Source organism: Durio zibethinus, chromosome 3 (assembly GCF_047325235.1).
Source record: "Durio zibethinus cultivar Kanyao isolate XHJ-2024 chromosome 3, ASM4732523v1, whole genome shotgun sequence".
NCBI lineage: Eukaryota > Viridiplantae > Streptophyta > Magnoliopsida > Malvales > Malvaceae > Durio > Durio zibethinus.
This window is the reverse complement of record NC_143164.1, coordinates 8,832,495-8,857,412: the sequence shown is the minus strand read 5'-3', so window position 1 is coordinate 8,857,412 and position 24,918 is coordinate 8,832,495. Positions and strand designations below refer to the sequence as shown.

Genomic DNA, 24,918 nt, shown 5'->3' with positions numbered 1-24,918 from the left:
ATACTATTTTCTATTCCAACTACATTATCTAAAGCATTATTCAGTGGGAAATGGAGCCAAGCCATGAAAATAGAAATGGAGGCCTTAAAGAAAAATAAGACATGGGAATAAGTAAAGTTGCCTAAAGGAAAAAATTTAGTTTGGTGTAAATGGGTTTTGACTGTAAAATACAAGATGGATGGTACTATTGAAAGGTATAATACTAGGTTGGTAGCTAAAGGCTACATTCAAACTTACAGAGTGGATTATCATGAAACTTTTTCTCTAATTGTCAAGATGAATACGGTTAAGATTTTGTTATCTTTGGCTGCAAATTATAGTAGGCAACTTTAACAATTTGATGTAAAGAATACTTTTTTACATTGTGATTTGGAAGAAGAAATATTTCACCGAGATTTGGAGGTAATTTAGAAGCAAACAAAGTATATAAGCTGGAAAAGGCTTTATATGGCATTAAACAGTCTTCTAGGGTTTAGTTTGGGAGATTTGTCAAAGTGATGCTAGCAATGAGATATAAGTAGAGTCAAGAAGATTACACATTATTTATTAAGAACTTAGATTCAGAGAGAGTTACAATTTTATTAGTGTATGTTGATGATATAATTGTAATCGGTGATGATAGAAAAAGAAAATCTCTAAAACAATTTTTGGGTAGAGAATTTGAGAGAAAAAAGTTAAAGAGATTAAAGTACTTCCTAAGAATTAAAGTAACTCGCTCACGGCATGATATTTTCATCTCACAATAGAAATATGTGATGGATCTTTTGAAAAAAAAAAAAAAAAGGCAGCTTGTATGTAAGCTTGCAAATATCATTATAGATCCTAATCATAAACTTGAAGAAGTTAATGAGAATGTTGCTCTAGATAGAGAGATGTACTAGAGATTAGTTGAAAGATTCATTTATCTCTTACATACTAGGCCTATACAAGGCCTGATATAAGATATGTTAGGAGTATGATAAGTCAATTTATGTATAGTCCTAAAGAAGTGCTCCTACAAGTTGTCTATCATGTATTACATTTTTTAAAGGCCAATCCTAGGAGAGGTATCTTATTCAAAAGAAAATTGGGGCTGATTTTAGAGGCATATACAGATGTGGATTATGTAAGTTCAATAACTGATAGAAGATCCACCTTAAGCTACTGCATTTTTTTAGATGGTAATCTTATGACTTAGAGGAGTAAAAAACATAATGTGGTGGCAAGAACAAGTGTTGAAGTAGAGTTTAGAGCAATGGCTCAACGAATTTGTGAACTATTATGGTTAAAAATTATCGTAGAAAACTTAAAAATCAAGTAGGATGGTCCAGTGAGACTCTATTGTGATAACAAGTCTTCAATAAGCATTGCACATAGTCGTGTACAACATAATAGAATAAAACACATTGAAATAGATCGACACTTCATAAAGGAAAAAATAGTTCATTTGTTAGCCTTTATACATACTGTGTACATAAATGTTGTAAGACATGACTAGTTCATCTATCTTTTTATCCTATATTTTCTTCTTATTCGTTTTAGAATCCTTAAGAACAAGTGATTTCAAAATATATGTAAGATGATAAGTTGGAATAGGTTGTTTAACCCAGTGATAGTAATAAAGGAATATGGATAATTGAGATATTTTTGGTAGCTCTTGATTTTCTTGAAAATCTTTATATTCAAGAATGAGAAAAATGTTCAAGATTGGCTTTATGGAGTCTAATGAAGATGAAAAGATAAATCTTGAAGAAAAAAGATGAAAATTCATGCAAGAACTCAAGTTGAAATTTTGACAAAGAATAAGGGTAAAATTGTACTTTTATATGACTGCTAGTCTATGGCAGTTTGTGTACGTGCACTTGCTTGGTATTACTATAGGATGACATGGTATTTAAAGTGTTTTCTTATTGGTTAAGAAAAATGATGTGGCAATTCTATTTCTTTTCCTATTTGGAGTTGGTTTTTTTTTTTTTTTTAGTGGTAAAGTATTCCTAATTCTACTTGGGCTAGGATTTTGTATGGGTTATAAATACAACTTGTATGGACATTAAGGAAGTTTTTTGGGTAAAGTTAATTTTTTATTTTTCTTCAAGAATGCAAGCTAAAGCATGAAGGAGAAGATTAAGATCAAGATGGAAGGAATTGAAGCAACTTTGTAGAAGTTAAATTTAGTAAGGCTGAAAATATACTTTCTTAATTTAGCAAGGTTTTATTTTTGGTAAGTTGATATGTGGCATGGAAAAGTTGCTACATAATAAGTATGGTATAATAAATCTCTAAAAGCTTTCTTTTTAAGAGTCATTGTTGAAGTTTAATTGAAGAAGCATTATGGATTAAAGATACCAAGTCCAACTAAAATTATGAAATCTTTTTAAAGTGCCACTTCAACCAAACCTACTTAGGGATCTTTAAGGTTTCTCTTAGCTATAAACACATCATATTTTTATTAGAAAAAGGGTGTAAAAGGTTAGGGTGACAAACCAACGTTAGCAACTTAAGTTTTTCTTTTTTAAGCTTTCTTTAGTTTTCAAGATTCTATTTTAAAGATTTAGTGTTCTTTTAATTCTCTAGTTTTCAAGATTGGTTCTAATACATTATTTTTAAGTTTTTAAGCAATCAATTTTTGGTTTAAGGTTCTTTTTCAATTCAATTTATGCATTTTAGTTTAAAGATTTCATCTTTATATTCGGTTTGTTTTCTTGCTTACATAAATTGTGTTTTTGCTTAATTTTTGGGTAGATCTATTTGATTGAGGTTTTATTTTCATTTAATTTATTTAATTGCATGTTTAATCTTGATTTAAAGATTTTGTTATATAGTTAAAGATTGGATTTAATATAGGTTTATGTTTAATTTGTTTAGTTTGCATGTTTAGGTTTAATTCTTGATTTATATGTTTAAGTTCTTGCATGTTTCTTTTGGTTAAAGTAGTTATTGATTTAAAAAGTTTCTATTACTATGTTTTCGCTTGATTTTTAGGATTCCTTAATTTGTTGTAAGGTTTTGTGTATTTAGGGTTTTATTTAATTGACAGCTAAGGTTTAATAAAAATTGGTTTAGGGTTTAAAAAATTACAAGAAATCAGGGTTTTAATTTTTAGGGTTTTATATATTGGTTTAGTTTAATTTTGTTTTGGTTTATTTTGGTTCCATTGCCTATTTAAAAGTTAATTTAATTTTTTGCAAAGTTATAAAAAGTATTAGGGTTTCGGTTTTGCTATATATTGCATATTTTAGTTTTTGCTTTACTTAAGTTGATTTATTTGAAGTTTGCTTAGTTTATTTAGGATAGTTTGCATGTTTTAGGTTTTATTTGATTGGTTCTGTTATCATTTAATTGATTTCTCCAAGAATAAGATAGGATGAAACAATTTTGGTACTTGATTCTCTCGTATTTACAATTTTCTTGGGAATGATACTTTACGTATTATTATATTACTTGTACGATTCTGTGCGCTTGCAAATCATCTATCAAGTTTTTAGCACTTTTACTGGGGATTGTTAGAGTAGTTTCAATATTGATACCAATCACTCTTCTTGTAGCTTGGATTTTTTTTTGTATTAATTTATTTTATTTTCTTTTATGGTAGGTTTCTTTTCATATGAGGCTAGGAGCCCTGTGAATTATGTGACACCTTTTTTAGAGAATTCCCAAGTTCAATGGTCATCTAATTGCTTTTGTTTTGATTCCCTTAATGCTTTAGCTTCACAAAATCAATATGATGTTTATTGTGGAGATTACAATAATGATAGGTGTTTTTATAGTCAACAACCACATTTTTTTTTTCAAACACCTAAAATCAAAATTGGAAGGGTTATCCAAATTATTTGTGGGATAATAGTCCAGGGCAATCTTTTAATTCAACACTTATTTATAACCCAATCTATCTTACTGAGCCTTTATACTTTCTACTACCATAATATTCTTATCCTACACAATATCGCCCACCAACATCTCAATATTCTTTCCTATTTTAAGAAAAGAAACCTTCTTTTAAGGAGGCATTAAACCAAATCTTTCAAAATTAGGTCGCTTCCATTTTTCAAAACCAAGCCTCCTTTAAGAATCTTGAGGTGTAGGTCTAACAGATATGAAATGTCTTTAACACAAACCTTCAAGAAACCTTACTTAAAGATACCAAATCTAATACTTTATGGGAAGATGAAAAGTACTATATGGAGCAATCATTAGAGGAAGATGAAGAAGAGAATAGCGATCTTAGTGGGGAAGATGTTGATCTTAGGTGTAATTTGGAGCTATATAGTGATTTTGGATAGTTTGGGTTTGTAAAAATTTTAAAAGATGATGGAGCAATTAAGGGACTTGAATTAAAAAAAAAAAACAGTTAGTATTAGTCCAATTGAAGGAGTGATTTTATAAAATATTATATTAAGTTGTCATTGATTTCATGAATAAAAACAATTGAAAGAAAAAACATGATAAAAAAATTGGGGCGAAAATGAATTTGGGGCACAATTGCTTCGTGCACCTTCCTAGCTTTTCCACAGCTTTCACGTAATAATTTACTAGAAGCTTTGTTACTTTTTTATTTATCTTTTGATTATTCTTGGTTAAGAATAAGAAGTTAACTAACAATCAAAAAGGAAGGAAAGGAAAGATGAATTTCATGTTTGAGTATTTGACCCTTTAAATAATTTCGTTTTGATAAGGAAAATTGTTGTTTTGGAGGGTTTTGTTATTAGAAATTAGACACTTTGAATGTGAATTATTGTAATTTAATAAAAATGTTTAAATTAAATATATGAAAAATTGAAAATGACAATATTGTGATAATTGATAAAAGTAGTGTCATTCAGAGGACTACATAAAAAAAATACACTTTATATTTTAATCAAAGTTTTAACCCCATTTGGAGAAAAAAAATAGCATTTTAAAACTTTCTTCAATCACGTAGTACAAATTTCATGTGCTAAAATCGACAAACGTTATATATTTATATATATATATATACATATTTACACATACACACATATATATATTTATATAAACCTAAGAATATAGCAAAAGAGGAAAAACCTTCAAAAACTTCTACTACTGATACATGTTCCAACAAGAACAATGGCAGCAGCCATAACCAGAGATGAATCTGACTATGACAGCAACTCCTCATCGATAACCATACCTGACTTTAGTCGAAGTTGGATAAGCAACCTAAGCCTCGGTAGTCGTCAGAGCTCGATTTCTCTTTGTTCTGTTGAAACTTCTACCTACAACTCTCATAAGCCAGATAAGGCTAACCATGCCACATAAGAAGTCGTGAAGTGACTCAAGAGAGCCAAAGGTTAAGTTGGGCTTGACTATTTTCTGCATCTACGTAGGTTAGGAAGTGGTGACATAGGGAATGTTTATCTTTGCTGGATAAGATTAGCATAAATTTAAAGTATAGTTATATGTTTCTATATTAAATACAATAATATAATGCACATTCATTGATATTCATTCAATTTTTTTTTCAGTAGGTTGGAAAGGAAGTATTCACAAAAAAAGAAATGATAAAGCAAGTAATGAATGATGTGACTATATATCTAGATTTATACAGTGAGGACATGAGAATAAATCCACTTTTCCCTTTATTGGTTTATATAAATTGATGTAAATTCAATGCAAATAATTTATATAGAAATCCAAAATTTTTCATTTTGTGATATATGTTCAAATGTAACTCATGTCCAAATTCATATGTGGCTCATGTCCAAATTCAACATATGTTTGTTTTATGTAAATCTTGAATTGATGATTATTTTGAAATCACAAAACAATATTGCTAAAACTTGGAATAAACTGCTTTAAACTCAAAAAAGAAAATTTTGCCATCATTTTTTTAATAAAAAATGATTTGAGATAAAAAAAAATCATTTTTTGTCATTTAACACATGTTTTTTTTACAAATTTGAGGGATTGATCCTCTTGTGGATAAGATCAATCCTCCTATACAAAAATAAAATGGATCAATCTATTCTATATATGAATGGATCAATTGATTTTTTATACAGAAAGGTCATAAACTTCAAATTTCTTTTATTATGATTGATCCCTTTTGATAATTGGTTGATCAATTTTATGATTACAAAAATGGGTTATATCGTATTTAATATTAGTTTATTTTTTTATTCTTTATCAACCATGTTTTGAAAGTAGAAAACATGGTTTTTAAATGAATTTTAGAAAATATGGTGTTTATAATATGTTCAAAGACTACGTTTTGAAAGAAAAAAGGTGGACTTTCTTATGTTTTCAATCATGTTTTTTGTGTTAAAATGTTTTCTTTGTTCGTAAACGTGGTCTTTATGTTTCATAGACTATATTTCTAACATAAAAAATATAGTCTTTGTATATATATATTTTAATTAAAGACTACAATTTTACTTACAAAAACGTAATATTTATTTATTTTTGATAAAAGATCACATTTTTACTTTTAAAAATGCAATATTTATAATTTTTAAATAAAAATTACGTTTCTACGTACACAAACGTAGTCTTTGTAATTTTTTTTCAAAGACTATATATAAACTTTCATAAACGTAGTCTTTGTAAAATTAATTTTTTCAATCAAATATTATGTTTCTACTTTCAAAAAAGTAATCTTTGTAATTTTTGTCAATAAAAAAAATATCTTTACTTTAAAAAATATAATATTTATAATTTTTTTTTCAATTAAAGAGAACATTTCTATTTCTACTTTAAAAAAGTGTACTCTTTTTCAAATAGCTTGATGTCATAACTATAGATCATTGATCTACCGCTAGACATGAATTAGAGGAGTTATCACTAATCTTTTTTGTTTAGGTGTGATTAGCCACCTGATTAAATATGATCCATGAAATCATATTTAGGTTTAAGAGTACGATTATGCATGAGGAAAGTTATAGCATCCCCACAATGTCTATCCAAAGATGGTATCAGTTTGATTTTAAATTATCCAAGCGTTAAAAGTTGTTTATGCCTTTACCGAAATATTAAATATTGAAAATTAATCTTATAATTATTTAAATAGTTTGGTAGTAATTTAAGATGATTCTCTTACCTCAGGAGTATTCATGAAAACTAGTGTCTCACCCTGAAGACGTTCCGTCATCATATTTGTTAATTCTTTTTATTTAGGAAAAAATAGTAAAGTCTCCCAATAGTTTGGTAGGACTTACTTTGAAGTAGATCTCCTAATAGTTTGGTGAGATTTTATTGCAAAAAAAAGTTTTACAAATTTTTTTTAAAATTTTATTAAGTCTCCTAATAGTTCGGTAAGACTTAATAAAAACTCAATCATCCAATCATTTAGAGAATAAGAATGATCTTTATTTTTGTTTTTACTTTTATTTTTATTTTTTTGAAAAAAATGATTTATGGAATTTTTCAATAGTTTGGTGGATTCCATTTTAAAAAAGCAAACCATGAAACTTTCCAATAGTTTGGTAGAATTCATGAATTTGTTTTAAAATGATTTATTTATTTGTTTATTTTTTTTGGGTCTTCTGGAAATAAGTGAGAAATTTTACAAAATAAATAAGTTACTCAGTAAAATAAATGAATAATAAAGATAAATAAAATAATAAAAATCAAAACTGGAAATAAAATAAAAATAAAAACTTAAAATAATAAAATCAAATCAAATCAAATAAAAAAATAAAAATAAAATGAAAAAAGAAAAGCCTGCGATCGGGTCGGGTCAGCAAGTGGATTCGCATACGGGTCGTCTGGTAGATGCGCAGGTTAGGGCTTTCCAGAATGACATCATTTTGGCCCAATATAAAATCCAATCTTTAACGTTTTTGCCTTAGAAGCCTTGGTACTCTCTCTCTACCCCTCGATTCTCTCTCCCTCATCTTTAAACTCAACTCAGCACCTCATCGAAAACTAGAAATTCTAGTCAATTTTTTAAAAAGTTGTCAAAAGTTGGTCGAAAAATTCAAACTCCCAATTAAAAATTGATCAAAAAATTCATAAGTTCTTAAAAAAACCCAGATTTCCTAAAAATTCCTAGAAAATTCCAATTTTTTTCAGAAGGTTCCAAAAATCTTCTAGATTTTCACCCTAAACTCCAGAAACCTAAATATCAACCCAAAATTCTAAAACCTTTCCAAAATCGAAATCCATAACCTTACTGCCAGAAATTTTGAAAAATCGCTATCACCAGCAATTTGCTATCATTCAACCATGTCCTGAACCTTTGATTCTTAGTTCAATTTATAGGTGGCCTTTAGAAGAATCTTTAGGAAATGGATAGAACCATCCCAAGCTTAAATCCTGGATTGGGTTCTGTTCAAGTGTAATCTTAGGTTCCAATTGATTTCAATAGTTACGTTGATTTGATTTTGCATTAAAAGCTTTGACTATATGGATGAGATTCTGATTTGAAATTCTGATTTACTTATTCATGTGCAGATTAGAACAAAAAAGAAAAAAAACAAAAAAAAATAATAATGATAGTAATAGTAATATAATATATAGTATAATAATAATGATAAATATAATAATAAAAAATATAATAATAATACTAGTAGGCTACAATAATAATAATATACAATATAATATATTATACTATATAATATAATAATACTACTAGTAATAATAATACCATACTAACATAATATTATACTATACCACTATAATAATAATATATAATATAATATAATAACAAAGAAAATTGATCTCGATTGGCTCTGGACACAGATGAGTATCTACAGCTATTCATTTTTGCATATCACTGTTAGACAGGGATGATATACAAAGACCTAGACATCCGCTTTGTTCCAGTCCTCCAACAGTCAAATTAGTGAAAACGACCAGGATTGAGCCACGGGTCTAGGAGAAAATGATTTGGATGGAGCCAAAATTGAGCGACCGGGATTGAACCGTAAGTTTGAAAAACTAACCTAGACCGAGTTGTTGTCAAAAGATTGAGATTGAATCGCGGGTTTAAAAAATAATTTGGACAACCTAAATCCAGTGACTGGGATTTAACCATAGGTATGAGAACTGACCTAGATCGAGATAAGGTTAAATGATTAGGATTGAACCATAAGTCTAGAAAACAATCTGGACAGAGCCAAAATCACACAACCGGCATTGAAACAGCGAGTCTAAAAGATAAAGTGACTAGGATCGAGTTGAGGTCGAAAATGATGATGTAATGATGCAAGTGTATGCTCTATTTAGGATGCAAATGAAACATTAATTGTGGTACTAAAGCTTCAACAACTTTTTATATCCAGGGTATTTCTTGTAAGGAAAATACTGACCATTCTTCATTGTTCATGATGAACATTTATCTTTATACCCATGAAAGTTTTCAAAATCACTTGCCTTATCTTATTTTGAGGACTTCATCATCGACCCTTGTTCCTTTCAATTTTCTCATAGGAATACTCAATCTTTTATGACATTACTCAATTATTAATCATTGTTTCAATTTCAAAATAAGATATGCAAGTCATGCATTTTTTCTATTCGAGGCAAGGCCTAGGAAGAAAGGGCTGATATTGAAAGAAGAAAAATAGGATGAATATTATTTATCTAGAGAAAAAGTAATTTACAAGTTAAGGTACGTAGGAATGGTTATATGGGATAGCATTGGCCTAAAACAAATAATGAGATAAACATGACAATAAAACTTGGATTTTTATAAAAACTCAACCGTATGATGTTCAAACACCTTAGAGTTCCTCAAAATTCATTAATTCTGATGTGCTTATCAGGTGATGCCATATCTTACTTATCCAAGTCGCCTTTGCAAGTTTTCAACTCAGATAACCCCATTTAGTTCAAGTCGTCCTTTTGAGTTTTCAACTTGAACTTTTTTTTTGCCCAAGCTGCCCTTTTGGGTTTTTAAATTAAATCTTTTTTCATTTTTTTAGGCAAAATATTTCTTCACAGCATAAGAATTAATAGGATTAGGAAGCTCATCTCTATCCATTTCTGACAAATTAGGGCTCATCTTGAAAAAACTCTTTTTACAACATATAGTCTTTTCTAATTTGGAGTCTATTTTTTCCTATCATCATATTGACTTGGAAGAATTCTTTTCAATACCAACTTTCCTTTTTAAAATTGATGAGGTGGAATCTTTTTGTCGTGAGCCCTCATCATTCTTTTTTGGTACAATTGGTTGTGATAAAGCACTGCTAGTTTTTTTTCTTTAATAAAATTTAATTGTTTATAATGCTTTTGGCCCCATTCAGCCTTTTCTAATCCCACTTCCCTTAAAACTCTTAGAAATAGGATTTTTACTTTTATTGGCATCATAGCTTCTATTCCACAAACCAAGAAAAAAGGAATTGCCCCGATAGAGGTGTGCACAGAGGTTTGGTAAGCATGCAGAGCAAAAAATAGTTTTTTGTGCCAATTTTTATATGTCTTAGTCATCTTTTTCAGTAACCTTTGATGTTCTTATTTGTAGCTTTGACTGCTCTATTCATTTTTAAGTGGTAGGGAGCTAAATTATGGTGCTTAATCTTGAATTGAGCACATCCTTCTTGCATAATCTTACTGTTTAAGTATTTCACATTATTTGAGATGATCTTCTTTGAGAGTCTATATCTACATATTATGGCTAAGGTGGTGCCACAATATGTAAGGCATTAGGCAAATCATGAATTTTATTGGCATAAATCTAGTGTTTGTGACATTTTTGAGCATAATCAATGTAGTCTTTTTTCATTGTTAACCAATAATATCTGTCTCACATAATCTATCTTGCCATCATATGTCCATTAGTATGTGCTCCATATACATCATCATGCACCTCACTAATGATCTTAATGGCCTCAAAAACACCTACACAATGCAATAATACTTGGTCTTTGCCTCTCTTGTATAAAATTTCCCCATCCAAAAAGAATCCCATAGCCAAACTCCTCAAGACCCTTTTATTATTTTTTGTTGCTTGATCCGAGTACTGTTGATCCTTTAGATATCGCATAATGTCATGATACTAGGGATTGCCATTTTTTTCCTTCTCCAGGTTGGCACAATGTATTGATGTGTTCTTGACATCTATTTTGATGGGCTAGATTTTAGTAGTGTTATCGATCTGTACCATTGTAGCCAAGGTGGTTAAGATATCTGTGATATGATTTTCTTCATGAGGCAAGTGTTCAAACTGGATTACCTTAAATTATTTGAACAACTCTAAGATGTATTTGTGATAAGGGATGAGTTTTAAATCCTTTGTCTCCTATTCACCTTTTAGTTGATAAATGACTAAGGTTGAATCCTCAAACACCTTTAATGTTTCAATTTTTCTATCCAAAGTAGCATGTAATCCCATGACACAAGCCTCATATTCAGCCATATTGTTAGTGCAATTGAAGTTTAATCGCACTGTCATTGGGTAGTAATATTTTGTTGGAGATATTAAAATCGCTCTAATCCTATACCCTATAACATTAGTAGCCTCATCGAAATACATTCTCCATATATTTTTTTCATCATTATTTTCTTCTAACCCTAAGATAGCTATTAATTCTTCATTTGAAAAATCAAGTTTCATAGGCTCATAATCGTCAACGACCCTATCTGTAAGAAATTTAGCAATGACATTTCCTTTGATTGCCTTATGACTCACATAAACTATGTCATATTCCCAAAGTATCACTTGTCATCTTGCAATTCTTCCTGACAATGATGGTTTCTCAAAAATGTATTTGATTGGGTCTAGTTTAGCTATAAGCCAAGTCATGTGATAAAGCATATATTGCTTGAGCTTCTTAGCTGCCCAAGCCAAATCATAACACATATTCTCTAGTGATGAGTGCTTGGACTTATACTCTATGAACTTCTTGCTTAAGTAGTAAATAACTCTCTTTTTTTTGCCAGATTCATCTTGTTGACCCAGTTCACATCTCGTAGACTTCTTATGCACCACTATGTACAGAATTAATGGTATTTTTGAAATAGGTGGTGCTAATATTGGAGGATTTTATAGGTATTGCTGAACATTATCAAAAGCTTCTTGACATTCCTTATTCCAATTGCCGAGATTATTTTCCAGAGGAGTTTAAAGATGGGATTACATTTAAAGGTGAGTTAAGAAATGAATCGAGAGATATAGTTTAATCTACCTAAGAAACCTCAAACTTCTTTTTATGTGCTTGGAAGGGATAAGTTTTGGATGGCTTAAATTTTATCTGGGTCAACTTCTATCCCTCTTTCACTAACTATAAATCCCAATAATTTTCCTGATCTAGCTCTGAATGTACATTTGGATGAATTCAGCTTAAGCTGAAACTTTTTTAACCTCTTAAATAATTTTCTAAGCTTGGCTACATGATCCTCTCCTTTTCGAGATTTTGTAATCATGTCATCCACATTACCTCAATCTCCTTGTGCATCATATCATGAAAGAGTGTTATTATAGCCTTTTGATAGGTTGCTCCGACATTTTTCAATCTAAAAGGCATGACCTTGTAATAGAAAGTTTCTTACATAGTGATGAATGTAGTTTTTGCCATATCATCTTGGGTTATTTTTATCTAATTATAACCAAAGAATCCATCCATAAAAGAGAACACTGAATGTCAGGCTGTATTATCCACTAATGTATCTATGTGAGGTAAAAAAAATTTATCTTTTAGACTAGCTCTATTCAGATCTTGATACTCTACACACATTCATACTTTTCCATCATTCTTAAGGACAGTTACTATATTAGCTACCCATTCAAGATACTTGGCCATTTGTAAAAAGTTAGTATCAAATTGTTTTTTTACCTCATCTTTAATTTTCAACAATATCTCTAGTTTCATTCTCCTTAATTTTTGTTGCACCGACTTACATTCTGGCTTCAGGGGTAACCTATGTTCCACTATTTTAGTGCTACGACCAGACATATCTTGGTAGGACTAGGCAAACACATCTACAAATTCTCGAAGCAAATCCTCTAACCATTGTCGATCGACTGTTGGAAGTGAAGTACCAATCTTGACTTTTTTTTTTTGTTTTTGCATTACCTAGATTAATTATTTCAATAACTTCTTAATGAGACTTGATGGATTTATTTTTTTGCTCAATTAATCTCATTAAATTTTGAGGCAAAGTGTATTTTTCAGAGTTCTCTTCAATGTCAAGTTCATCATTATTAATTGAATTTTTGAAGTTAAATCCCTGATTATTATCATGATCACTTTCATGTTCATTTGGAGAATTAAAAATTAATGAAAGAGGAACTATTGACGAAATGCTTTGATGGGAGAATGGATGGAATTGAAGAAATGGATAAATGCATGTTCTTATCTTTTATTGAAATAACAAAAAATAAAGGGATCAAACATAAGAGATTATCCTATTGCTTTTGGGCATAAGCAATTAGGATTTGTAATTACATTGAGAAAATATTAAAAATAGTAGGCATCTAGATGACCTTTCAATTTTTTAATTCATAGTTGGGTGGGCATGGGTAAACCAAAGTTTCATCATTTTGGCTTTTGTTGCCCATCATATGAATGGATAACTTGGCAAAAGTTTCTTTCCATTTTAATTCTTCTCTTATATCCTTTTCAGTTCCTAGGTGCATGTATCTTCTAGGAGTAAAAGTTTCATTTAATTGGGGAACAACCATCAGCCCATTCTTTATCTTTTTACTATTATTTCATACTTTTTCTGTCTCATAACCCAATCTTAAACTACCACTATTGTTTTCGATTTTTGGTGGCCCTCTTATCCCTTGTAGACTTTTGCCCAAACCAAGCCCGATACTCCAACCCTTATTGATCCATCTAATTGATCATAACTCTACTAAACTTAAGCTATTCACCTGTTGCATTGATGGTTCAGGAGACTGATAAAAGCATTCTAATGATTCTTCTGTAGCCTTTACATATAGGGCGTTTATAGGTTGAGTCACCAATGAGTCTTCTTCTCCCGCTATAATCACCAATTAGCCCTCTACATTAAATTTGATTTTTTGGTGCAGTGAGGAAGGGATCGCACCTACCATGTGAATCCATGGCCTTTCTAACAAGTAACTATAGGATGAAAAGATATCCATGACTTGAAATTTTATATTAAAAATGCATGGCCCAATTTGTATGGGTAACTCAATATCTTTCAAGACTTCACGTCTGGTTTCATCAAATGCTCAAACCACCATATGACTACTTTAGATGTGGGACATATCAAAGGGTAGCTTGATCAAAGTAGACATGGGCATGACATTAATAGTCGATCTATTATCAATAAAAAATTTAGCTATTATATGATTTTTACATTTAATGGTGATGTGCAAAGCTTTGGTGCTACCTCTACCCTCAGGCAGAATCTTATCATCACTAAAAGAGATATGATGCGGCACCACTAGGTTCCCTACCAAGTGATTAACATATTTTACAAACACATTGTGAACTACATAAGCCTAATTCAATACCTTTAGTAAGGCATTACGATGTGGTTCTAAGTTCAGAAGAAGTGATAGCAAAGATATTCTAACTGGCATCTTATTCAATTGCTCCACCATAGAGTAGTCACTATGTTTTACCAATTTTAAAAACTCATAAACCTTTTTTTTTAAACAGACTTTGGGGTATTTTTCTCTAAAATCTCTTTTGGTTCAGTCTGCTTTTCAATCCCCCTTCTTACTTTGTCTAAGGTTCTAGAGTATAACATCTTCCATTTTTAGTTATACCTCTTACACTTACTATGTTGGCAGTTTCAGATTTTGACATCACATTTTCTTGCCCTTGGATCATCACCTTATAATCATATCTCTATGGTATCATTTTTTCATCCTTGTAAGAGAATGAGTGTGAGATTTTAAAAGCTACTGGTTTGGGAACAAACTTATTTCCAACTGATTTTGACCTCTCATTGTAACAGATGGTAATAGGCTTTGGCACCCATCTATCTATCATGGCCACTTTAATATTTTTTAGGCCTTTTGACTCTTTATATAACTTTATTTGGTAGGAATCCATTAACTTCTGTACTTCTTGTTAAAACTACTGATATTTCTTAATAGAATGCCTTAGGGTTTTACTATGATATTTGCACCTTTGGTTTAGGATATATCTCTTATGATAGGTGTATGGGGTTATTGGTTATATCAATCTGACCTCATATAGAGTGTCATATAGTTGTCCAAATGGTATGCTGATCTCTATCACTCTTTTTTTTAAATGTTTTTATTATCTTCATTCAAGGCATTGACTATATGATTAAGTAGTGGATTTCCATTGACGTTAGGTGTTGAATTCTCACTAATGTCAAACTTATCAGCCCTTTCTTAATTAGACTTTGCACCCTATGCTTCAAGAAATTACATATTTCAGTAGAGTGTCCCACTATTCCATAATGGTAATTACAGTGAGCAGTGGAATCATATCATTTGGGATAAAAATGTTCAAGCTATTTAGTAGAGATGAAAGTAATTAGGTGGTTTTGTAGAGCTCTTAGTATAGTTCAGTGTAGCTTATGAGGATGGGATCAAATGTAGGTCTTTCTCGGGTTTGTGATTCTCAAACACTAGTTGTGTTAGCTGAGAGAATAGAAGACCTTGGTGAAGATGGATAAGAAGGTTGTGTAGTCGATTGGTAAGTAGAAGTGTGACTTTCAGTATGGCGATATGTGAGATAAGTTGGTCAAGAGTAATTTTTGAATTGCTACCCTTCAAGACTCACAGCTTTAGCCTCAATTTCTTTCTTTTTAGGTGCTATTTTGGAAGACTTTTTTTCTTCAAGTTTACCATTTTTTATGGTATTTTTGATGATCTCTATTGAAATCATCATGTCAGCAAAATTTTTAGTTGCATTCTCTATTATCCTTTCGTAGTATAATGACTTTAGAGTGCTTCCAAATAGCACTATGATTTCTTTTTTCGTTAGGGGAGGTTATACCTAAGCAACAACATCTTGTCATCTTGAGGCATACTACTTGAAGGATTTAAATGCTTTTTTTTTCTATTTCTTGCAAAAAAAGACGATCAGAGGCTATGTCAATGATGTGGTGATACTATTTGATGAAAGACTGTGTCAAATCTTTTCATGATTTTATTCAGGTCCTGTTCAACTGAACACACCACCTTAAAATGGACCTGGTTAAACTATCTTGAAAAATGTGTATGAGTAACTTCTCATTGCTAGCATGTGTCATCAGTTTACGATAGTACATCATGATATATGTAATAAAGCACCTCGTACCATTGTATTTCTTAAATTTTGGCACTTTGAACTTAGGTGGGATTACTATATCTGGTACTAAACATAGCCCTATGACATCTATGGATCTATAGAAATCAATGCCTTCCATAGCTCGCAGTCTTTCTTCAATCATACCCATAGCTTAGTTAGTCTTAGGATCTTTTGAGGGTGTAATTGTCTGTAATTTCTCCTTTATATCTAAATTAGATATCCTTGAGTGGTTTTCTTAGTAAAGGACCCAAGGCTCACTCTCTTAGGTTTTTTCCAAGCCTTGGTTATGCTATCTATCTTTTGAAAAATTTTAGGCTCCCTATATGAATAGTCAAACTAGCTAAGCTTGTGCATCATGGGAATAAACTATTAAAGCCCATGCTGTCTATTGATCATCAATGGTGCATAACCTGATGACCCTTATAAACCTAAGAGTGAAACCCCTATCTCATTTCTACACTAATACAACATAAGTTCTTGGTTCATCTATGGAGCTAACCATTTAATTTGACTAGCTTGAGCTTTTGCTTCTGGCCAAATTCTCTAATAGAACTCCTTAATTAGGATTTGACTGTATAAATTAAGCTTGAAAAATGTGCTCTTCTTGCATTCAAAATGGCCCTTCATCCATAGATACAATAGTGGTGTGCAACCTATGAAGCATTCTTTATCATTCCGTCTACAAAAATTTAAAGATCTGATAGTTTTTGCCAAAATAGCCAGTCAAGGATTACATCTCTTTTTAATTTATTCAAATAAATCAATCACTTCTATCTCAATATGGCCTAAGACCTTGGGGAAAATGACTAACCTATATATAGCTAAAGCCAATGGATTCATTCCCTGATCATCATTTAGATGTTTGACAATGAAATCTTAAAGAACCTTTCATGGAATACCCTTATATCTATTTTCTCTCAGATATACGAATCTACAAGCTCTTTTCCCACCTCTAAAATATAAACTAACTTCTTGTGATTTCTTGATTTATGCTTTTTTACATACACTATATTTGGAGACTAGAGATGCATGCCTATTAAAGTCAAATACTCCTCTATTGTTGGCACTAGATCAACCTCATTGAAGATCAAACAATGATAAAAAGGATCCCAAAATTGTATCATTGCCTTAATGAGTGAATTATCAGCCTTTACTGATAGGGGATATGCAATATGCCCAAACTTCTGACAAAAGGCCAACTACCTTGAAGGAGCCATGCTATTTCATATATCTGATAGGTTTTTCAAATCATTCTTTTGAGGAGCAAGTGAACTTCCCTTGGTAATGTAGAGATATAATTAGGTAGTAAGCAATCTCCTTCTTCTTGTTGCCTCTTTTCTAACTCTAGCTTCACATCTGTAGGCGAGTTACATTTGAAAAGTACAAATGAGGTGCAAACCTGACATTCTATGAGGTCTATAAGAGCTTTTGTTGAAAAGACTTTTAGAGTAATAAAACTATGCAATATGTATATATGTTTATGAATATGCACAAAAGGAAAAGAAATAAAAGAAGACAAGAAAACTGGTTAGTCATTTTAGTAGAAATATGAAATAAACACTATAAAGTGAGTAAAGTAACAACATGATCCTAATTTTTGGGTTAACTATAAAAGTTGGAAGTATATGGCCTACCTATAGTTAGGCTTTTAAGGTTAACTATATGTGGTTTGGATCATTTCTAAAAGGTTTTCAAATTGGTCCTTACATCATTGTCCATTACAGACTAGTAAGGCACCCCAATTTTCATCCATCATAGGTTACAAGCAAAAATGGTTCAGTTTGAATGGGAGTGTTTTGCAAGCCCATGCGGAGACATGAAATCTCACAAAAGCATAGGTACTTCACTCCCTCCTAAAAGTAGAGCTCGGGTGGAGAGTTTTATGTTATGTACATGCAAATGAGTGACATATATATATAATAAATTAATGACTAAGCAAATATAAGAAGGAAGTAAATAAGAAGGAAAAAAAATATAATCCCAAATTTATTAAGCAAGGCTTGGATAATAAAGAATCATTTACTGGTTTGACTTTTAATGTCTCCAGTGGAGCTATCAAATTGTCATAACGTATAGATTTGTAAACCTACCACTAGATATAGATTAGAGGAGTCACCATCAATATTTTTTGATTGGTCACTTGATTAAATATGATCCATGAAATCAAATTTAGGTTTGAGAGTATGATTACGTGTGAGGATGGTTATAGCACCCCCACAGCACCCATCCAAAGATGATGCTAGTTTGATTCCAAATTATCCCAACTTTAAAAGTTGTTTATGTTTTTACTGAAATATTAAATATTGAAAATTAATCTTAAAATTATCCCAATAGTTTGGTAGCAATTTAAGATAATTCTTTCACCTTCGGAGTATTCATGAAAACTAGTGTCCTACCCTGAAAATGTTTCGTTGTCAGATTTATTAATTTTTTTTTTAGAAAAAAATAGTAAAGTCTTCCAATAGTTTGGTTGGAATTATTTTGAAGCAAATCTCTCAATAGTTTGGTGAGATTTAAAAAAAAAAGTTTTACAAAACTTTTTAGAATTTTATTAAGTCTCCCAATAGTTTAATAAGGCTTAATAAAAAATCAATCATCCAATCATTTAGAGAATAAATATGATCTTTATTTTTGTTTTTAATTTTATTTTTATTTTTTTGAAAAAAATGATTTATGAAATTTCGTAATAGTTTGGTGGATTCCATTGTAAAAAATCAAATCATTAAACTCTCCAATAGTTTGGTAAAATCTATGAATTTGTTTTGAAAGGATATTTGTTATTTGTTATTTTTTTTTTCTTCTGGAAATAAGTGAGAAATTTTACAAAACAAATAAGTCACTCAGTAAATAAATGAAAAATAAAGATCAATAAAATAATAAAAAACGAAATTGGAAATAAAATAAAAATAAAAACTTAAAATAAAATAAAATAAAATAAAAAATAAAAAACCTACGATTGGATTGGGTCAATACACAAATCATTACACGAGTCACCGAGTAGACGTGCGGGTTGGGGCTTTCCAAAATGACATTGTTCTGGCATGGTATAACCCTAATCTTTAACATTTTTGCCTAAAAAGCCTTGGTTATCTCTCTCTACTTCTCGATTCTCGCTTCTTTCACTCTAAACTCAACCCAACACCCCACTGAAAACTAAAAATTCTTGTCGGTTTCTGGAAAAATTATCAGATGTTGGTTGAAAAATTCAAACTCCTGCCAGAAAATTCATTGAAAAATTCATATGTTTTTCAAAAAACCCAAATTTCCTAGAAAATTCTAGATTTTTTTTTTCAGAAAGTTCCAAAAATCTCCCAGAACTTCACCTTAAACTCCAAAAACCTAAATATCAACCCAAAATTCCAAAAACTTTCCAAAATCGAAATCCCGAACCCTACTTCTAGAAATTTTCTAAAACTGCTATCACCGATAGTTTGCTGCCATTCAATGGTGTCTTGAACCTCTGATTCTTAGTTCAATTTATAGGTAGCCTTTAGGAGAATTTTTAGGAAATGGATAGAACCATCTTAGGCTTCCAGGGATTGGGTTTTGTTCGAGCATAATCTTAGGTTCCAATTGATTTTAGTAGTTACACTTATTCGATTTTGCATTAAAAGCTTTGACTATGTTGATGAGATTTTGATTTACTTATTCATGTGGAAATTAGAACGAAAAAGAAAGAAGAACAAAAAACAAAAAAAAAAAAAATAATAATAATAATAGTTGTAATAGTAATATAATATATAGTATAATAATAATGATAAATATAATAATAAAAAATATAATAACAATACTAGTAGGCTACAATAATAATAATATACAATATAATATATTATACTATATAATATAATAATACTATTAGTAATAATAATAACAATACCATACTAACATAATATTATACTATACTACTATAATAATAATAATATATAATAACAAAGAAAATTGACCTCGATTGGCCTCAGACATAAATGAGCGTCTACACTTGAGGAGGAGTGTTGGAAAATACTTAGTTACAACTGATTGTAATCGTATAATTTGTATTGTAATTTTGTAATCTGTAATTTATATTGTATCCTTATAATTAAGGATAGAAAATTAATATAGACAATTCCTCAATTATAGGATTAATTTTAGGAAGATTTAGTTTCCTAGTTTAACTTCTAATTAATTGTATATAAACTTAAGATATTTATATAATTCGTAAGAGAATAATTTTTTAATATACATTTAGTTTTACTCTTAGTTTTCTACATAGTTTTTATTTTTTAGTTTTTCTACACTTGGCTTTTAAAATTTTTTGCCATTGTCATCCAAAAATGTCGATATATATATAATTCATCTTCTTTCTCTTTCTCTCTTTATTTCTTCCATTATCACATCAATATAAACAAAAAAAATCATTTGCATTCCACTGTGTGTTACCTTCATTCCATTCTTCCCTTTTTTTTTTTTTCATTTTACTTTTTTAATATGGTGTTAGAGCTTGGTTTGTACTTTGGCTTTCTTCAATGTTTGATTTTTGGATTTTTTTACTAAAAAATGTAAGAGTTGGTGATTGTTAGGAAGATTGTGACAGGAGTGGGTGATAAAAAATTGAAAGATTTGATATGGTGTTAGAGGCTAAAGAAAAGGAAGGAAAAAAAATTGAGATAAAGATGGATTTGTTTGAGCGAGTGAATAGGAGAGAGTGAGAAAGAAATGGAGAAACAAGGGAGAATGTCTTGATTAGTTCGGCCATACCAATGTCGACCTCTACTCGAATTTTTTTGAATAAATTTTAAAAAGTTTGCTTTTAAAAAACTTTATATATAACATTCTTGATGCCATTTTCGGTTATTCTTGAAAAATAAAGAAATTGAGAGAAAAGAAAAAGGGAATGAAGAAATTTCTGGTGGCTTAGTATTCTTTTGAATTTTTTTTTTCCTTATTATGTTAAAGAGAGAAATAAATAGAAACAGAGTTAGGTAGATATGAAGAGAAAAAGGGAAAGATGATTCACGAACACTGTTTTCAATCGACCTTGTCTTTCCAAGTCTGAGTTATTTTCAGAGATAATTTTTATTTTTGATTTTCTCTATTCTTTTATCATTTGATTTTTTTAATGATTTTATTATCATCAAACTGGAGAGAGCTAATTTGAAAAGAAAAAAAAAAAGATAAATGATAATTTTGTTGGCAATATAGTTGCATTAGCTATAGAAAGATAGATGATAGTTATGTGATAAATGAAGTATTCGAATCTATAAGCAAATCTAATGTCAATTTTTTTTTTTATTTTAATTGATATTTTTTGGTTGAGTGTGATACTTATTATCTTCCATTTTAAATGATTTAAAATTTTTACAAGTACCAAGATGGGTTTTACATTTAATTTTCAGGTATATATTTCTTTTCTTTATTTTCTTATTTTTTGAATTTATTTGATATTTAATTGTTTGGATTTTAATCTTATTTTTATGTACAGCTAATACTTAATAATCTTACAAAATTTCAAATATGTTATAAATGCATTGTAGTTAGAAGAAAGATCAATAACTTGACAAATGTAGAAAGAAAAAAGAGTTGTTACCATTTAAAAAAAAAAAGATTTGAGCAAAAAGAAGGCTTTGAAGCTTGGTGTTGGTATAAAAACATTGGTCAATTGAAAAAAATGGACCTTCTACCTACTTTATTGGATCTTAAGGGTTTTGGTATTAATTTGACAGACACAAATAATGTCACAATATTAGTAGAATATTAAAAAATAATCAATTCATTATTTGAGTTTAATGGTCAGAGTCCTTTTAGCATGTTTGCTATATAGGTATTTTATCAATGCTTGGCTGCCAATTGTTGTACAACAAGTAATTACATTGTGTTATTTGAGTTTTGAGTTATATGAGTTTTTTGTACTTAAAATTATTTTGAATTTCATTTTTATTATCCACATTTTCTAACAAATTTTTTATATTCCATGACTTTTTTTTGTCTAGATCTAACCTTTAACAGGTGCATAATTCTTTTTTTTTGTATTTTATTAGTTGTATATATATTTTTATAGTTGCAATCATACACATGCTTTTTGAAGTGATGATGCTTGAATGAAATATAAGTTTTGAACTTTTTTAGCATATCATAACTAGACACCCCATTTTATTTGAAATTTTTTTTTTTCGGAATTGAAAAAAGGTTTCAACTGTAAATTGGGCTCAATTGAAAAAAAATCTATTTTTAACTTAATTATTAGTTTAATTTTACTTTTGTCTTATGAAAAGAAGGTAAAAAAAAAGTTTTAGTGAAATCTGGTGAAAATGATGTTAAAAAATTTTTGGGATTTAATTTCAAAATCAATTTACATTAAAATAATGTTAAGAAAATTTTGAGATTTAATTTCAAAATCAATTCATATTAAAATTAAATCAAATAAAATCATAGATTTAAGAAAAATTGATTTAGCATGAATTTTTATATAAATCTTGATTAAAGTCAGGCAAAAAGAGGAGACATACTTGTAACTCCATTAAAGGAGGCGGATTTCTCTACGTTTTTGGTGGTTATGGCAAAGATAACTGCCAAACCAATCAAGTTCGTGTCTTTGACACTACTAAGCAGACATGGAGCCAACCGGTAATGAAAGGCACACCACTAACTCCAAGAGACAACCATAGTTGTACTACTGTTGGTGATAATCTATTTCTTTTTGGTGGTACTGATAGGATGAACCCTCTCAAGGATCTACATATATTAGACACTGCCACACATACATGGATTTGTCCAAGTGTAAGAGGTGAAGGGCCAGAGGCACGTGACAGTCATAGTGCAACTCTTGTTGAGACCTTTGTCTGGAAACATACAGCAACATCAGGAAACCCACCATCTGCCCATAACAGCCATACTAGTTCATCTTGGAAGAATAAAGTTATTGTGATTGGTGGCGAAGCTGGGTATGATTACTATTTGTTTGATGTCCATATCCTTGATGCAGATACTCTTGCATGGAAAGAGTTGAATACCTCGGGCCAGATGTTGCCACATCGTGCTGGCCACTCCACTATTGCTTTTGGCAAGAACTTATTTGTTTTTGGGGGATTTACAGACGCTCAAAATCTTTATGACGATCTCTACATGCTTGACTAGGGTGATAACTATAGGTGATGGCCCATCAGCTAAATTTTCTGTTGCTGGGAATTGTTTAGATCCCCTGAAGAGTCGTGTTCTTGTGTTCATTGGTGGCTGCAATAAGACTCTTGAAGTACTGGGTGACATGTATTACTTATGCACAAGACTTAAAGGAAGCTAAAGAAATTATCCCTGAGAAAGCAGTTGAAGCTAAAGTGTCAGGAGCAAAACCTTAGTAATCTTTTACATGATAAAGCTCTTGTTGGAATTGAAATCAACAATGATATGCAGCAACCCGTTCCTTTATCTAGCTATGGCCAATCAAAATCTGAAAATTTTTTTGGGTTTAGGATGAATTTTTTGATTGAAGTGTAAAGTTTTCGTGTGAACCTGGTGACCCACGTGAAGATTTGTATTTCAAGCCTGACCCTATCTCAAGTTTTTTATTTTTCATTTTATTTTTTGTTTTCATTCTTATTTATTATATTTTTAGATTTTCTTTTATTTTACTTACTATTATTATTACTATTACTATTATTATTATTATTATTATTATTATTATTATTATTATTATTATTATATCTTTAATTATTATTTTACTTATTTTAATTTTAATTAATTATTTATTTAATGCCTTTATACATTTCATTTTATTTATTTTTTATTTTATTAAAAAATAATCAAAAAATGTTTCTAAAATAAATTCATGAATCTTACTGAACTATTGAAAGATTTTTCATGAATTTAAATTTTTTATGAATTCTACAAAACTATTAAAGAATCTCATAAATCAATCTTATAAAACATATTACTAATAAAATATTTTATTTAGATCCTACCAAATTATTGGAGGATTGTATCTCAAGTTAAATCTTATCAAACTATTGGAGGATTTAATGAATTTTCTCAAAAATACGTTTTATAAATATTTTGCAATGAAATCTTACAAAACTATTGGGAGATTTATATCAGAGTAAATCTTACCAAACTATTAGAGGATTTTACTAATTATTTTTTTGAGTAAAATACATTAATAAATCCGACAACAGAGCCCCTTTAGGGTGGGACACCAGTCTCCATGCATACTCCTAAGGGGAGAGAATTATCTTAAATTGTTACCAAACTATTGGAGTAATTTTAGTATTAATTTTCAACATTAAATATTTTGATAAATTATAAACATATTTAAGGCTTGGATAATTTGGAATCAAACTAGTATCGTTCTTTGGATGGGCACTGTGGGGGGTGCTATAACCTTTTTTATATGTAACCGTACTCTCGAACCTAAAATTTATTTCATGGATCAGAATATACTATTTAAAGATACCTAAGTCAATCTTAGGACTCCTCTTTAAATGGGACAAATTCAATCAGGTGGCCAATCACACCTAAACAAAAAAGATTGGTGGCGACTCCTAAAAACCATATCTAGCGGTAAGTTTACAGATTTATATGTTATGATAGTTTGGCGACTCTATTGAAGACAATAAGAGTAGGGCCAGTAAATGATTTCTTATTATCGTGGATCAGAATATACTATTTAAAGATACCTAAGTCAATCTTAGGACTCCTCTTTAAATGGAACAAATTCAATCAGGTGGCCAATCACACCTAAATAAAAAAGATTGGTGGCGACTGCTAAAAACTATATCTAGCGGTAGGTTTACAGATTTATATGTTATGATAGTTTGGCGACTCTATT

The 24,918-nt window shown here is 30.0% G+C and overlaps 1 pseudogene; it reads left to right on the top strand.

Annotated features, from left to right (window-relative positions):
• Positions 1-4,157: 4,157 nt before the first annotated feature.
• Positions 4,158-23,591, top strand: LOC111300034 (protein GLUTELIN PRECURSOR ACCUMULATION 3-like; annotated as a pseudogene).
• Positions 23,592-24,918: the final 1,327 nt, after the last annotated feature.